This window comes from Trichosurus vulpecula, chromosome 4 (genome assembly GCF_011100635.1).
Source record: "Trichosurus vulpecula isolate mTriVul1 chromosome 4, mTriVul1.pri, whole genome shotgun sequence".
NCBI lineage: Eukaryota > Metazoa > Chordata > Mammalia > Diprotodontia > Phalangeridae > Trichosurus > Trichosurus vulpecula.
The window spans coordinates 53,763,864-53,782,089 of record NC_050576.1 but is presented as its reverse complement, the minus strand read 5'-3'; the positions used below and the strand labels follow the sequence as shown (position 1 = coordinate 53,782,089).

At 39.9% G+C, this 18,226-nt stretch overlaps 2 non-coding genes across 2 annotated transcripts; one reads left to right on the top strand and one right to left on the bottom strand.

Moving 5' to 3' along the window:
- Nucleotides 1-8,086: 8,086 nt before the first annotated feature.
- Nucleotides 8,087-8,160, bottom strand: TRNAN-GUU. Its single transcript has one exon. It is a non-coding gene; the product is annotated as a tRNA-Asn (tRNA).
- Nucleotides 8,161-13,902: 5,742 nt separating this feature from the next.
- On the top strand, nt 13,903-13,976 carry TRNAI-AAU. The gene has a single exon. It is a non-coding gene; the product is annotated as a tRNA-Ile (tRNA).
- The last annotated feature ends 4,250 nt before the right edge of the window (nt 13,977-18,226 follow it).

Below are 18,226 nucleotides of genomic sequence, written 5' to 3'. Positions count from 1 at the left end.
CAAGATGTTGGAAAAGACAACTGAACAGGAAACTCCAGGGCAAATGTTTCAAAGAGCTTAAAAACAGAAAGAAAGGTCTTATCTATACCAAAATATTCATAGCAAGACTTTCTGTGAGAGCAAAGGCCTATTAACAAAGTAGAGGCCCATAATAAGGGAATGCTAAACTAAATGCATTTTATTTTGCCACAAAAATAATGAATATGATGAATTCAGAGAAGCATTAAGAAGACATTTCAACATATGAACTGATGCAGGATGAAATAAACAGAACGAAATATGTATGTCTAGGCGTATCTGTATGTATAGACACATCCACATGGATATACACGTATATATGTATGTGTGTATGTATATGTGTGTGTATATATATATATATACATATATATGTATATATATATATATATGAGCATGGATGGAGATGCTTTAACCGGTTCCAATTTGCCTGCCATATATTTGGGAAAAGTGAATAAACAGCCACAACCATCGGCCTTATCAAAAGGCCTGGGGCAGCTCTCATTGGCTCTGCTACATTTGTATCTGGGGGGAGCAAGGTACCTCCTTCCCTTATGGCAAAAAGAGAGATCAAGGGAAAAGAGGGAAGGCTTTTCATCCCTCTGAGAAATGGAATGTCCTTGGCCTGTTTGTTTATTCTTTTCCATTCTAGGTTCAGAGGCAAAAGTTTTCATTCTGGGTTAAGAATTTGAGTTCCACCAATCCAGGCATCAGAATCCAGTCCAAGTGTTGCAGCCAGCACACTGTCAATGAAATGAGGAACAAGGAACTTCTTTGGGAGAGACTTTCAGGGCCCTGGCCAATAGGGAGGACTCACCTGGCAGTGATTTTGGCCTTCAAATAAACTGTATGGGACTGTGAGCTCATTCAGAGTTATCAGCTACTGCCTCAGTGTGGAAAGCACGGCCTTAAATCTCTTGTCTTTTCGCATCATCTCTTTAATGCTTCCTTGTAGTGCAGAATAAAAATCCAACACATTGTGCTTTGTAAACAAGTTTGTCAGAGACAATTTTCTAATTAAACTGTTCTAAGTCTAAGCCCTGCTCAGAGGCAACTAGGTGGTGCCATAGTGCACAGAGCGCAGGCCTGGAGTCAGGAAAACCTGAGTTTGTATTGAACCTGAGAAGCTTAATAGCTGTATGTCCCTGGGCAAGTCACTTAGTCTCTGCTTCAGTTTCTTTAATGCTAAAAATGGGAATCAAATGGCACCTACCACACAGAGTTGTTGTGAACATCAAATCTTGTAATATTTGTAAAATGCTTAACACAGTGCCTGGCACATAGTAGGTACTTATTAAATGTGTGCTCCTTTCCCTTCCTTGCTGAGAGAAAGAGAAAATCAAAAGAGACAAAAAATCTTTTCTTCTGAACATCTTTCCCTGACACAGACCATTTTCACTCACAATTTAAAATATTTTCCCCCAAAGACTAAATCCCACAATAAGACAAAACATAGATGCATAAATTTCAGTGCAGGACTTAGTTTCAGAAATGAGAAAGAAACACTGATAAGGATTCCTCATTCTAGTGGAAGCAAGGACTTCAGAGTAAAGTACTATCCAAATATGATTTTGTAATATGTAGCCTAAAGAGGCAACACGTTATAGGGAAAGGGAGGAAGGGAGTCTTAGTATGTTTCCCCACAAGTTAAGTCATATGGCCTTCTGTTTTGTGACAGTCCTCTGGCATAAGGAAGTCCCTCATGAGAGGACATATGGCTCCTCTTAACCTTTGCTTTCTAAGACTAGGTTCATAGTCGTACTCCTCCAATGTAGGTTCTGTTGTCAATAGGTTAAGTTCTTGTCTGGGTACCCAGTTTATGCCTAAAGAGACGCCCGTGGGCTAGCCAGAGATATCAGGGAAAACAACCTTTTAAAGAGTTTGGACCCTGAGAATAACATGCAAAACGATGGGATTCAGTCCAATGCAAAAGGGAGAGAGAGAAAAGGACCCGATTTACAATTCGCACATGCTAACATGGGGTATAACTCACATAAGAGTGGCATTGCATCAGGGAGCGCAGAGACACGAGTCCATTCAGCAGAAAGGGAATGCTCCAGTAGAAAGGTGTTTTTCCAGTAGAGGAGAGGTTGTGCTCCAATGTACCCTGCTGAGAGTAGAATTCTTATACTCTAATTTTGGGTGGCACCCCTGGAGCTGACCTATTTGTATATCGGAGCCAGGGCAAAATATTATTTGGAGGAGGGGAGTTTACATATCAAGGAGAAAAATGAACTGGTGGTGGACAAAATATTCTTTTCAGGCACACAACTACGCTAGCCTTAGAAAAATAGTATTGTCAGTACTTTTACACAAGTATGTTATATAAGCTTACACCTTCCATTAAGGGGAGACTGTCTCAATGATCTCAAGACTATCAGGCTTAATTTTATGACAATGCTTTCCATGCATAGATTCTATAAACTATAGCATCCCTTGAGGGGGTACTGTTATGTGGTAGTCTCAAGACTACCAAGCCTTATAACACCTTCCTACACACACACATGCACACACACAGAGCCTATATCTTTCAGCATTACCTGGCTCCCCTAATTCTTCTGTGAAGTTCCTTTAGTCCCAGCAATAGACCATACAACAAGCCCCAAAATCTCTCACTTCTCATTTTCCTAATCTGTTAGATGAAGGGGCTAGATTAGATTACCTCTAAATGCTCTTTTATCTCTCAATCTATGATCTCTGGGTGATTCTATCCTCTTCAAAGGCTCCCTAATGCCCTAAAACTGTTCAGTTCATTCATGGGACTAACCCCTCAAGGTCCAGTGATGAGCAGAAAAAAAATTGAAACAGGAAAAAAAAGAGGGAGAGAAAGAAAACCAAGAAGGCAGAGAAAGAGAAGGAATGAAGAAGAGTGAGATAAGGGACAGAGATAGAGAGAGATGGAAGAGAATCAAGAACCCAGGCCCTGAGAGAGACAAACCCTGGAACTTAACTCAGCTTAACTCTTTCTATCAGAGGAGTTCCAGAATAGAAACCTTAGCCCAACACATCTGGAGAGGAAAAACACACTAGGAAGTAATTTTCTGTCATTTTCAGTTAGGAATAGATTGACTAGAGGGGTGGTGACTTGAGTCAATGTAACTCAAAGGAATGGATCAAGTGAATTAGAACACTCTAGAATAATGATAATGGCTAACATTTATGTGGCACTTGCTATGGGCCAGAACTGAGATAAGTGCTTTACAATTATTATCTCATTTGGTCCTCGCAACAAATTATCCCCATTTTACAGGTGAGGAAACAGGAGCAAACAGAGGTTAAATGACTTGTCCATGGTCATACATCTAGTAAGTGTGCAAGGCTGAATTTGAACTTCGGTCTTTTTGACTCCAGGCCCAATTTTACAAATCTTCCCTGGGCCAAGAAAAAGCCAGTTCATCCTTTAGCTGCCTAGGAGAAAAACTTTAGATTTAAATTTAAAAGAGACTTCAGTTCTCTTTTATCCAATCTGCTCACTTTACAGATGTGAAAATTGAAACCCAGAAAAGAGAAACCATTTGTCCAAGGTTACACAGGTAGCAAGCATCAGAGATAGAATCAAATAATAGCCTTCTAGCTCCAAATTTTTTTAAGAACTTGGATGGGGAAAAAAAAAATTACATTGTTTATTTTCACTAATCTCTCACTAAAATTTAGCACTTCTTTAAATTATTAATGAAAAAAAATTATTTGGAGAAGGAGTCTATAGGATTCATCACCACATTACCAAAGGGTGCCCATGACACAGAAAGGTTGAGAACTCCTATTCTGGTTTTTGGAATTGTAAGGAGACAGTTGTCCCATTTAAGTGAATTAAAACTTCCAAATCCAGGCTTGTTAACACTAAGGGTGTTATAATAAGAGCTGTCAGGTACAACAGGGGAGTGACTGTTAATAATCTCCGGAGTATTATTGCCTTGGGAATGCCACTTCTGTCAACGAGTATAGGAAATGTTTGCCTGCAGGTTTAAGGCAGAGGATTCCCAACGCTCTCTCTTTCATGATCTTAGAGAGTTCGTCCTGACCCTGTGACTTAGCAGATCAGACTTTGACTGTCAAGCTAATCTCTCCCATTCTAAGAGAGTATGGATGGTAGAAACTGCACAAGAGAGAATTCCAACCTGAGAAGTCCATGAGAAAGTGGGAGAAGGGCAGCAGCTGCCACAAGAAGCAGGGAAACTGGAGGAAGGTGAGTCCACAGAAGCAGCTCTGAGCACACTGTAGGCAGCACCAGGAGATCAGCAGGGCTTGCCTCCAGGACTGGGGCTCTGGGTCCAGATGGTACATGAAGTATGTCTAGACAGCTGCTGCATCACTGAAGTGCCCCTGGACCACAGACCCAATGTGATGATTTGTCCTTTTCCCTTCTTTCCTTTCTTTCCCTTTCTCCCAAAGGGAATGTGCCTGTTCCCAAAATTTATGGATTTCTTAAAAGTTTCTCTTTCTGCTGACTTTTCCTCTCAGTGTGGCTATTATGATAAATGTAGCTAGGCACTGCATTACATATGTGTTTGTATGTATGTGTGTGTGTGTATACATACACACATATACATATATATGTATAGACAGACAGACAGACGGACGGACGGATAGATAGATACATAGATAGATAGATAGATAGATAGATAGATAGATAGATAGATAGATAGACAGACAGATATCCTTTCTCAAATGCAGCATAAGGCCATATGGGAGCACCTGAGGGGGAGAGAAAGAGATTTACATTTTTGGTATTTTGCCAGAACAGTTCTTTTGCTGGGGGCTCAGAGTTGATTTGATGTGTCATTGTAGCTCTGACGTATTGAGTGGGGTGGGAGTGTGGAGAGGGTCATGTGTTCCCAAATCTATGTATGAGTGTTCTGAGGCTATTTAGAGGGTTAGCTGACTGGATCAGACACTTGAGTCAACAGTACCTTAGAAAGGGAGTGAGAAGTTAGCTGATGTTCCTTCTCTTTTTCCCAGACTTGGTTTGAAATGAAAACTCCTGTCAGAGGGAGCATGTGAAGAGACAGTTATGCCCCAGAGAAGAGTAGCCCTGGCCACACAGGGTGGAGGTACATAGAGTGTTCTCACCCACATGTCATAGCACCACATCCTTGCTAGAGATGTAAGCACTAGAAGACTGAAAATGAATAAATGCTATCCAGATTTTCAAAAAAGAAGAGGGAAGGTGGTCTAGTAACTCTGATATCCATTCCAAGAAAAAAAATATTCTAGAATGGATTTCCAAACACATAATTTTTGAGAACTTGGAAGAGATTAGGATGATCACAAGGAGCAAGCATAGGTTCACTAAGAATAAGCAATGCCAAATTGACTGACAGAAGGAGGCCTCTGTTTCAGGTACTACTTTCAGAGAGGAACATTTAGATGAGGATTGCTGAAGACATGTAATACACAGCTGAGTCCAAGGGCAACCTGTTTTTTTAGTGTTGCCTTCTCCAGTGCTAACATTTCCACCTTAGTGCCCCCATAACCCTGGACAAATGTGGCTAATGGTGTCTTAGAGTCTTTCTAATGTACTGTTGACCCAAATGTCTGATCAAGTCAGCTAAACCTCTAGACAGCCCCAGAACACTCATAGATGGGTTTCGGAACACACAACTTCTTACTCCCAATATGTCATGGCTATTTTGACTCACCAAATCAAAAGACTTGTCCTCAAGTCTCTCTTGTCCACAAACATCAGCATCCTCCCTGATACTGGGCCCATACTGAAATCTGGTACCTAGTTACCAACATCCTGATGTCCCACAGGCATCTCAAGTTCTCAGCATATCCAAAAATAGAGATCCCTATATTTCTCCCTCATTTGAGCTTCTCTAAGATTTTCTATTTCTATTAAAGTTATCGCCATGCTTCTAGCTATCCAAGTCTACAACCTAAGAGTCATTCTTTACTCTTCTTTTTTTCCCTCTCCTTATATTCAATATCTAACTGATTTTAATTCCATTTTTCTCCTTCTCTTCAGTTGCATGACTACTACCTTGGTTTGAGCCTTTATCACATCTCAACTGGGCTATTTTAGAATTCTTCCAATTGGTCTTTCTGTCAATCCCTCCCTCCTAATTCGCTTCTCTCCTCTCTCCTATCCATCCTCCAAATAACTGCTAAATTGATAATTCTAAAATATAAATCTGACCATCTACTTAAATCCCTCTTCAGTGATTATTAAATGCAGCTGACTATGAACTTTCTTTGCCTGATTTCAGATCTTCGAATTGCCTGAGGGCAATAGAAACCAGTTGAAAGCAGAACTCTCAAAAACAGCTAAAAAAAGAAAGGAGCCCCAATTCTGACCAGATCTTACCACTTCCCCCTTCTTCAGCCTTCTCAAGACTTTCAGTTGTTATGGAAAAAAACTTACAGAAGAGCTTCTCCATGCAGTGTTTTCTGTGGGACTCCTTCTGTGTAGTGTATTTAACCCTCTTGGGCACTGCAGTACTTTGGTGCTGAGTAGTGGCCCTGAATTGCAACTCCCTTGCCTCTATTAAAGATCCTAGTTTTTGCCAGGTTGGCATGACTCACTATTGCCTTTAGGATAAATTTTTGAAATAGATACATTTTATATGTATATATGCTTGGAAATTCTAGTTCTCAACAACCTGGCATAAGAAAGATCTACTAAGGATACCATTCACTTAGTGGAACTGGGGTACAAAATAGGGAGTTGGTCAGGAGGAAAGGGACAAGAATTTAGTTCCCAAGATGACGTCAGAATTGCACCAGAAGCAAAACAAGCATAAGAAACCACTTTTCTATGAGTCTAGAAGACCATATGTTTCTCTGCTACAATATTGTATGAGGATGTGGCTTCCACTTGTATTATGACATTGCACAGACATTGCACAAACTGATCTTATCAGTTTTCTTTACACAAATGTCCTTTCCTGCCCCCTTCAGCAGCCTCAAATATCCAAATACAAAGAGATAGTAACTTATAGGTAATAGTTAAGTTGTGAGCAGGGGTGAGTACTCAAGGTTGGACTGCTGATAGATTTGTCCAAGTTGTCTTCCAAACTATATGTTTCAGGCCTCAGAAGCAACACCTTACAAACCACCCCTGCAAGTATATTACTCCTTGTACAGCTTTGCAGCTGACCACCTACCTAGAATGCGAATAACGGGTTTGGTTTTTCTTTTTTCTTAGGGAGGAGGGCAAGATGCAGGAGAAAGAAAGTCGATTTTAGTTCATTTAAAAAATAGATTTGAAGCGTTGCATCTGTTTTACTTTGTTCCAAGAATGTAGGTAATGTAAATACATCAATAAAATTGAAAGTGACCCCCCAGAAAAGAATGTAAGTTTCTTGAGGGCAGGGGCTATCTTCCTTTTTGTTTCTATTTGTATCTCGAAGACAGTCACAATAAGCCCCTAGTAAATGCATGTTGCCTTGTCTTTGATGTATCTGGTTTCAATTTTCAGCCTACAATAAGGGATGTTTTTATTTTTTTATTATAAAAATATTGTTATATTAGCAAGGGTTTATTTTCTCTTTCTCCCAACTTGCCCTCCTTCCTAGGAAAACAAAAACAGAACTCTTGAAACGAATATGCAAATATACATAATGAAACACCGTCGAGTATCATATTGGACATGTTCAAAACTGTATGTCTCGTTTTGCAAGGAATGCTTTCATTGGGCGACAAATAAAGTGTTCGAAAAAGCAGGTGCAACCACAGAACACAGAGGATAGACTGGTTTGGGACTTTTCCGCAGAAAAAAAGCTAGTTCCACCCAGATGCTTGGAAGGCATGGAGATGCTATGGTCTGGGGAGCTACGATAGATATTACTGTGCGATTCCAAAACTGACCAGACTTCTGTGCTGAACTTGAACCCGAGGTGGGAAAAAGCAAGAAGTAATGCCACTGCAACCGGTAGAGACACCAGCCACAAAGGTACGTGGCAAGATTGGAGAATGCTTTAGCAAAGGTAAAGAGAGATTGGAGCTGCAGAACCAGTTCTCAATCTCAGTCCCTAAAATTTGCGAAAAGTACTCGTCCCTGGGTGGGCTCGAACATTGGAGCTGCAGAACCAGTTCTCAATCTCAGTCCCTAAAATTTGCGAAAAGTATTCGTCCCTGGGTGGGCTCGAACCACCAACCTTTCGGTTAACAGCCGAACGCGCTAACCGATTGCGCCACAGAGACGACTGCTAAGCACTTTTTTTTCCTGCTCCTTCAGCTCACTGTGGAGAGACGCCGGTTCAGGATTCTATCTTTAAAGGTGGAGTTTCTTCTGCTTAGTGTGTTAATATAAGTGTTCTACTGGCGCCTCTGGCGCCCCCTGGTGCCTGCTCGTATAGAGCGTTGTTTTTTGATCGTGCTCAGACTATGGAAGGCCAGTTTTTCTTTGCCCCAGAAAGCTCATTCATTAACTGTGCCAAGATTTGAATCCTTACAGTCTTCGGTTGGAAAGCTGAACACTTTAGCACGGTGCCTGGTGCATAGTAGGCGTTTAGTAAATGCTTGTTGACTTGACTTCGCTCTAGTCTTAGCAAATCTAAGACTTAAATAAGTATCCATTAACAGAGAAGGCCTTTAACAGGCCGCTTACTCTGCCCCCCCCAACTAAATTCACACCCTCCCCCATTTCCTTCCCCCATCTCTGTTTGTGTTATGATATAGGCCTGTATAATTTAGAGGGAGTCTACAAAGTGTATATTTTGTGTAGCTGTTTATATCCAGCCTCAGACACTTAGCGGTGTGACTCTGCCTCAGTTTCCCCATCTCTTATATGGGGATAATAATAGCAACTACCACTTAGGGTAGTTGTGAGATGGTATTTGTACAGTGCTTTGCAAACCTTACAACCCTATATAAATGCTAGCTAGCATTATTATTGCAATGGTATGTGTTTGGCTCATAGGCTCTTCGGTTTATATCTGGAAATGAGATTTAAGAGGCAGAAAGTTCAACCCCATTCATTTTACAGGTGAGAAAACTGAAGGCACTGTAACTTGGCCTAATTGGCAAAAGCCAGGACTTGGGATATTATTGACTCCATTATAGTGATGACTGAAGCAGGAACTTGAGTATGCATGGGTCATCAATCAAACATAATTATCATCGTCATTAAGCAAAAAAAAAAAAAAAAGTGGTTGAGCACAGGTCCTGAGGATAATTCAGTGAGCCAGTTCAAAAATCCTTTAATTAAATGGCTAAACTGTCATACTGTGCTGGATATTGGAGATGCGCAGCCACATGCAACCAGCTCTCTGAATTGAGGGAGGTACAACGGGTCAGCTAAAAGAAGGCAGGGATACACACAACTATAATACAATTACAGAATCACAAAAATCTCAGGGTTGATTTCTCTGTCTTGTCAATGACCTGCCTAGCTCGGAACATAATATGACTACTTGGATTTCACCGGGTCCAAGTGCAGCAGACTATCTTTGTCTTCACCATGTGTCTTTTAATACATGCAGCCTAAGATTAGATTGGCTGGTTTGTTTTTATTTCAGTATGAAACTGCCGAGTGAATCGGAGAGTTTACAAGATGCTAGGCCAGGTCCAAGGAAGATGAAATTACTTTTAACTGAAGAAGATGTATTCATTTAGTAAGGCCAAACTAAGACCTAGGGGAGAAGCAAAGATAATTAAGGCATGGTCCTTCTCCTAATTGGTCTGTTAAAAAGGTGATTGTGGTGGGGCATTTGAACTAAGGCCAAGTAGGAATGAAAAAAAGAAGACATCCCCGAAAGGTATTGCAGTGGTAGAATTCGCAGAAATAGGATGTGGACGGTGAGGGAGAGAAAGCACTTTAAAATTGCCTTGAGGTTTTGAGGCTGATTTTGAGTGATGAAATAAGATCCTATGTCTAGATACGGTCCTAAATAGAATCCTACATAGGATTCTACATAGGATCCTAGTTCGAGAGGTCATCTAAGTCAGCCTCTTCCCAGGTAGGGAAACTGAGGCACGGAGACTTGTCCAAGGTTACAGCCCTGAGGTGTAAGATTAGAAGCGAGGTCCCCAGACTCCAGGGCTGGTCTTCTTTCCACTTTAAATAGTGCCTTAGAGTTTAGAAAATACTTTCCTCACCTAGAAGGTGTGCCCCGTTCCTTGACAGTTTCACTCCTTACTGAGAACTTTGTTCTACCACTGATAACATCTCCTTATACAAGATATGAACACTGCTCTTTGTTCAGCTCCAGCCGGGGTGTTGTCTAATGGAGCCACTTACATTCCTTTGGCAAAGTTAACTCTTTGATAGAGTGTTACTTTCTTGCTTGCTTCTCTCCCCTAATTAGACTACATGAATTAGGTTTGATTGATGGTTCACAGTCAGTTCAAACACCTAAGAGACACTTCAGATGATATTCTGCTAGAGGCATACCACATGTAAAGAGATGTATAAATAAAAGGTAAGTTTAGGAAGGCATTAGCACAAGGATTATTTATAGCTAACATTCATATAGTGCCTTGAGATCTGCAAAGCACTTTACATAGGTTATCTGTTTGATCAGTATTATGTCCCGGATTTACAGATAAGAAAACTGAGACCCAAATGGTCAAGTGACTTGCCCAAGGTCACACAAGGTAGACTGAGAAATGTTAAGTCATTCCTTTTTTACAGGAACTCAGTTCAGATTCAACACTCCCAAATGATGAGTCCTTAATAGACTCAGCTGTCAATTAAAATATTTTTATCATCACAGAAAACCAGTCCCTCTGTCACTTTGCCTGGAAACATGTCTGCTGAATTAGAATAAGGCAGGAGATATCTTCCTGTGCTCTGTGTAACCTACCAAGAAGTACAAATATGAGCATCCTCCAAGGATTGGGACCTTGCTAGTCAGTCTCTCCATTATACATACATATGGTGATGTTAATCAAGGACATGCACACCTCCATACACTGACCCAAATATCTACACTCTCTCTCCCCACCCTGACTTCTTTTCTGATGCTTACCTATTGTAAGACTTTTCTCACACTAACAACATTTATTTCTTTCTTCCTTTAGGACATTCATATAACTTTATAGGTTCCTTATCCTACGGTGGAGAGAGTTCCAGATTTGAAGAGAGACCTGAGCTTGAATCCCATCTCTGAAACTTGGTATTAATGTGACCATGAGCAAGTTATTTACCCTAGATGAGACTCAGTTTCTGCATCTGTAAAATGGACCTTGTGAAATAATACTTCATATGGCTGTGTGGAAGAAATGAGATAATGTACTTAAAGTACTTTCAAACTCTAAAGGCTTATATTAATGTGAGTCAGCAGGGGCTTGGATTGGAGCACACCTGTGGAATTCTTATGGAACTGAGCCAAGTTCCCCCAATAATGAACATCACCATTTATTAACTTCATATGTATGTACAATGGAGAAAGTGGGCAACAGTAGTCCCAATTCTTAGAAGATGCTTTTATATGCCCTTCCTTCCTGGTGGGTTTTAAAGAGCGTGGGTAGATAGTTCCTGGCTGATTCCTGACCTTTTCTGGAGAGATGTATGCTTTGTCTCACTCAGCATTGAAGGACTTTTACTTTGGGGTGGTGTACAAATCCCCTTACTGGCCCTTGGTTCCCATGATGGGAGGGTGGGGAGCAGAGAAAAGGCCTACCTCAGAGCACTGGTCACTAAGCAGGCTTAGGAGAGGCCTTAGGCTTAGGCTAAGGAGAGATATCTTCACCTATCACATACTCTCTCCCTCTCCCATCTTTTTGAACATGGAGAGACTTTTTGAGCTTCTCTTTGGACTTCAATAAAGGGGCATTGGGGATTTCTCTTGAGTCTGGGTGATGACTACCCATCAGCAGAAGACCACCGAAAAAACTTTCTAAGTAGAAGGTGAATGCCTCCAAGACAATGGGCCCAAGATGTCGTTTGTTCTGCCAAAAGATCTGACCTAGAGTGAATGGCTCAGAGAGTCCAGAGCGGAGGTGAAGATGAGATAAATAAATGCCTGTCCAATGGTCCCACCAAGTGTTCCATGTTTAATATAATATGTCTAGGACTTGTTCATATACTTGTGGCATATGAATGTGATGTAATACTGTGCTGTAAGAAATGATGAGTTCAATGAACTTAGAAAAGCATGGAAAGACACAAAATAATGAGTGAAATGAGCAGAACCAAGAGAATATTGTATACGTTACCAGCAATATTGTTTTAAGAACAACTTTGAGGGAATAAGTCATTTTGACTACTATAAATACCCAAATTAACCACAAAGGACATATGAAGAAGATGCTATCCACATCCAGAGAAAGAACTGATAAATAGAAATATGTATAGAATAATTTTACATATATATGTGTGTGTATTATATATAACTATTTGTGTCTAACAATAGCCATCTCTAGGGTGGACTAGGGAGGAGGGAAGAAAAAAAAAGGGGCGAAAGAAGAAATTTACATGATAATTTTGTTATATATTTAAAAGTAATAGCAAGTTTTACATAATAGATTTGCAGTTTCGTGTCCAATTATCTTTTTTTTATTATACTATGCTATGTAAATGCTTGTTTTATTCCATAAACTAAAATTTTAATATAAAAAAGTAAAAATAATCATAACCATAATCTTTCTCTCTGAGTTTCATTACAAAAACATAGACTTCCTGACTGAGGTTCTGGAGGTAGAGTCCCAAGGCTAGACTCCTGCTAGATGTAGGTACCAGAGACCGCACACTCAAGAAAGGTCTCAACTTCCTCTCTGCTCACTACTCCTCTCCCATAATTTCCCAGGACCTTTCTGGAACCTCCCAAAACCCATCACCCAGTGCCTTCCCCCTACTTAACTTCTGTTTTAGATATCCTGCATAGTGAGGTGGGGAAAAAAACCCACTGTATCTGTCAAAAGGCCTGGCTGTCTAAGTCTAGCTATACCATTAATTAGGTGTGTGACTTGAGAAGGGAAGGAGATAGGTCTGGAGCCCCAGGGACTTGTAAAATAATCTCCAAGGTCCCTTCCTCTCTAAAATTATGAGGAGCCAGGAAAGTGTTGCTACTTCATCGGTCCAGAATAATGCCAGTCCCTGGTTTCAGAAATAGACAGGGTTCCTCCAACCTTGGAGGACAAATTTGCAAACACTATTCTTGCTTGCCTGTTGTTTTTAGTCCTTCAACTCCGGACTTCGATTAGGGACGCTGATTGCCCCTTGAAAGGCTTTTTAGGGTCCCTGCTCCACCCACCCTCTCCCCCATGGCAGATTTGAATCCCTTTACACCGTGGAGCCAAATCCTGACTGTTTGCAGGGAGACAGCGCCACCTGCTGGTCACTCTCCACCCAGCAGTCACGGCTTAGACCTAGCAGAGGGCAGCAGCTGCTTTGCTCCACCTGGAGCCAACAACTTCGGCATTTTCTGAGTCTGGGAAAGTCTCCTCCCCTGATCCACAATCCAAGCTCAAACAATTAAAAGCTATGTGAGCATGGCCAAACACTTCATTTCTCTAAGATTTCTCATCGGCAAAATGAGGGGGTTAGACTAGAGGGGTCCCTCAGTAAGGTTTTCTATCCAGTTTTGATGGTCTGTGATTCTATTTCTTGAGCAGCTGCGGTGCTGAAGGAGGACCCCTAAGGTGCTTTCCGGCTGTTGAGACCTGCACGTCAGTGATTGACAATGCATTGGGAAAGAGAGGGAGAAACCTGGCCTCTTCTAGCTTGACTCCTTCACTCTGGACATGGTCCCTGCCTTCCAAAACCTAGCAATCTAATGTGGGACTCTGAAATTGATCCATTTGAAACTGTGAAGTTGTTTGCCCAAAGAAAGGAACTTAGTGCTAGGGTATGGACTAGGAGACACTGAACTCCAGAAAGGATGATATTTGTTCTATGGAGGAATGACCATTGTCTTTCCTTGGTGGGGATGGAAAAGTTGTACTTTTGCAATGTTTATTTGAACTACTTTTATTTTTTTAAAAAAGAAACTTAAAAAGGGTGGCCGGTTAGCTCAGTTGGTTAGAGCGTGGTGCTAATAACGCCAAGGTCGCGGGTTCGATCCCCGTACGGGCCAGGTTTTTGTTTTTCTCTCTCCCCCACTCACCTAATTCCTTTCATTGATACCAAAGAGAGAATAAGAACGAAACTGAAGATAAAAGACTTGACTGAGAATCCTGACCCCACCGCTTGCTACTACATTGTGTGATTAATCATTTAACCTTCTCTGGATCTGTGTTGGAATTTGAAAAATGAAGGTTAAAATATTTCAAATCAAATATTTTCAAATGAAAATTAAATATTTCAAAAGAACAAAAAGGAGAAATGCAAAGGACTTAGCAATACAAGATCTTAGACTATGCTCTAAAGCATTGATTATTACTGTTTGGATTTGATTTAAAAGTAGGAAAAAAACTACTGAACATGGTAGCTAAGTGTTCTGTACACACAGATACGCCAGCCACCAGGGTAATGACTCGCTATTCAGCAAAAAATACTGGGAAAACAAATCATAGTTTGGAAAAATTAGGTTTAGACAAACACCTTACGTTATATAATACAACAATCTTCTAAACGGTTATATGATCTAAATAGAAAAGACTTTTCTCTGTAACGTTGTGGACATGTAAATTTTTCTCCTTGGTCCACTCATTTCATTCTGCATCAGATGATAGACATCTTCTCAGCTTCCTCTGTACAATTGGTCTTAAGGCTTTACAATAATTCATATTCTCCGATAGGTTGGTAACCCCTTTAGTTTCTATATTTGGGCTACCATGAAAAGAGCTGCTATAAATATATTTGTACATATAACTCCTCTTTCTTTTATCTTTTTGGGGGTAGAGGTCTAGCAGTGGTGTAAGTGTAGCAAAGAGGCTGCCAACTTAGGTAACTTTGGGGGTATGATTCCAAATTGCTTTTCAGGATGTCTGGACCAAATCACCACCCCACCAAAGATGCATCAGTGTGTCTGTTTTCCCTGAAATTACTCCAACATTTGTCATTTCCCTACTTTGCCATGTGTGCCATTCTGAAGGGTGTGAGATGGAACCTGAGAGTTGCTTTAATTCATATATATCTAATAGTGATTCAGGATGCTGATAGTTTGAATTTTTTATATGGATGCTGATAGTTTGAATTTCTTCTTTTGAAAATTGCTTATTCATGTCCTTTGATCATTGGGAAATGGCTCTTAGTCTTATAAATTTGAACCAATTCCTTATATATCTTGAATAGGATAACTTTATCAGAGAAATTTACTGCAAAAAAGTTTCCCACTTACCTATTTCACTTCTAACTTTTACTGCATTAAATTTGATTGTACAAAAACCTTTCAATTTTATATAATCAAAATTATTCATTTTCTTTTCTGTGATTCTCTCTATCACTTGTTTATAGTTATGAACCCTCCCCCTATCCACAGATCTGAAAAGTATTTTTCCTCGCTCTTCTGATTTGCTTATCTTTTACATCTAAATTATGTATCCATTGGGAGATTTTCTTGGTATGTGATACATATCTCTACATATTTTGTCTGACAGCCAAGATATATAGGGAATTGATGCAAACTTATAAGAATAAGAGCAATTTCCCAATAAATAAGTGGTCAAAAGACGTGAACAATTTTCAAAATAAGAAAAGGAAGCCATCAACAACATTTGAAATGATGTTCCAACTGAATATTAATAAGAGAAATGCAAATAGAGGTACAAATACTCATCAAATTGCCAAAGACAACAGGTGATAAATGTAATAGATTTTGTAGAATCTAAGGGAAGACAAGCACAGATAAGCTGTGAATTGATCCATCCATTCTAGAAAATAATTTAGAATTATTTCTAAAAACAATTTGAAAATTACATATATCGTTTGACCCAATGATGTTTCCACTAGGCATGTACTCAAAGGAGGTCAAAGAAAAAAAGGAAGGTCATTTTACACAAAAATACATATAGCTGCACTTCCTGGAACTGGAAGAAAAATGGGTATACAGTGATTAGAACTGGCTGAACAAAGTGTAGCTCTCAAAGAAATTAGGAATATGAAGAATTCAGAGAAATTTTTAAAGACTTGTGTGAACTAATTCAGATCAAAGTAAGTTGATCCAGGGGAATAATTTACACAATAACCACTAATTATGAAGAAAAACAACATTAAAAGACTTCAGATTTCTGATCAATGACATTATATTGTGGCATCAGAAGAGTGAAATATGCCTCCTATATGTCATCAAAGAGATTGGAACTATAGGTGTAGAATAAGATACACATTTTCCAGACATGGTCAAGTGTTTATTTTATTTAACCATACTTATTTGTGAAAAGGAAAAGTTTTAATGCAGGAAGCAAAAAGGAACTGAGAGTTTTGGTGGTCAATAGTGTGACATAGCAGTCAAAAAAAAGTTAAAAAGATCTTAGGTTGCATTAAAAGTTGCCTAGTGTACAGGACTAGGGAGGACTTCTGTATTCTGTTCTGCTCAGACCGTATTACCATATGTGTAGTTTTTAGGAGCTATACTTTAGAAAGAAAATGAAAAGTCCAGAGGAGGGTCACAGGATGATGAAGGAACATGCCTAGATAACATGCCATCTGAGTATAGCCTAAGCATAGCATTGTGCAGTGTCAGCACTCTGCACACACACTACTCTCTTAGAGATGCCTTCATAACCAGAACTCGCACTCAAACTGGCAATTCTGGGCTTATTTGTTTGTTTGTTTCCAGAGTGGGAGACCAGGTACAACTGTGACCATGATACTACTCAAGTCTCAAAATGCTAGGGGTAATCCTGGTGGGAGGCATACATGCCTATATCTCGTAACTACAGCTCCTAAGACCCCACTAATGTGCTTTTCACTTATACAAAACAGAATGCCACTTTTGACTATTCTTAAACATGAAACATTTACTTAACAATAAACTAAAAGTGAGGATAATCATAACATTTACTCACTGGAGACAAAACAAGAAAAATCAAAATATAATAGTCCGTTCACAAACCTGGATTATGCTCACTAACCATGAGAACTATGGGAAGTAGAAGAGAAAGTAGACACATACATATGAACCTAGTACAGAATCACAAGTGTAAGGAAACCCATGAGCCAGAGGTGATTCATGACTCTGTACTTTTAATGTCCTTAATTTCTTCGGGGAACTGTCTGTACCACTAGTCTTCTGCTGAGCAAAATCATTCCTCTAGTCTGGTCTAGTGTCATGTTCTTTTAGCACACAGTCACTTTTGGCAGGGTACTGAGAAATTGTTAACTCTTTTAGCAAAAATATATTCGCATAGGTCCCAGAAAAATAAGAACAGCTTTAAAGCATACTTTCGGTCTTCTACTTTACCTTCTCTTAAGCTGTAGGAGACATTAAAAAGCAATACAGACACCTAAAGTGGTTTTCTCTCTCATGGGCTGTAGATGGAACTAAAGGACAATAAGTTCAGACAGTTCTTTACATTGCAAAAGATTCTGCTTTCTTCTAATGAGCTTCCTAAAGCCACACTGGTCTCTTCCAATCAAACAGCTCCCTGAATCAGCTGCAAAGCCTGCCTGTCAGCTGTCCCCAGTTCTTGTGATTTGTATTCACTAAGTAACTTCTCACTGTCTTGTCTTCAGCTTCTTCTAACTCCTAGGCTCAGCTTTTTCTCATCTTCTCTCTGTCAGAGCTATCAATGCTTCAAATCAGGGCCTCCTGTTTCGTGACTCAATTCTACCTTATAATGGAAACTCAAAAAATGTATCTTTCTTTCAGCATGATCTCAATAGTCCTTAAAAAGGTAACTGATTTGTGATTTCTCATTTAGTGGTTTCAAAACTCTGCAAAGTCATATGTAGGTGAGCTAATGGGCAGTCACAGCTTTAGCCTCTGAATGACACTGTTTTCTTTCCACTTCTTTCAGAATAGTCTGTGTCTCTTCCTAAGCATGTTTAAAAATCTTGATGGCTGTGTTTCTTCTCAGGCTAGTTTTATGAGTGTTTCACTCATAAAATTCTTTTTCTACCCCTTTCAGCAGCTGAAATGTCCACATTATGAATACCTTAGATGAGAAACCCTGGATGAAATCATCCTACCAGGAGAGGCCTAGAATCATCAATGGGAAAAGAAGGTAGGGGTCGGAGAAAGAGATCTTCCTGGTCTCCCAAATCACTGAGCACGGCCTCATTATCATTTATGGCTCCAATTCACCTGGACTCATAGGACCCACCTAGAAGTGACAGTGAAGAGTGAGGATGTGAAACACACATTTCATAAAGATTTTCAAGAAAAATAATGTTTTATTGGAAGGACTTTGACAGGCAAACTAAGTGACATAAACTACCCTG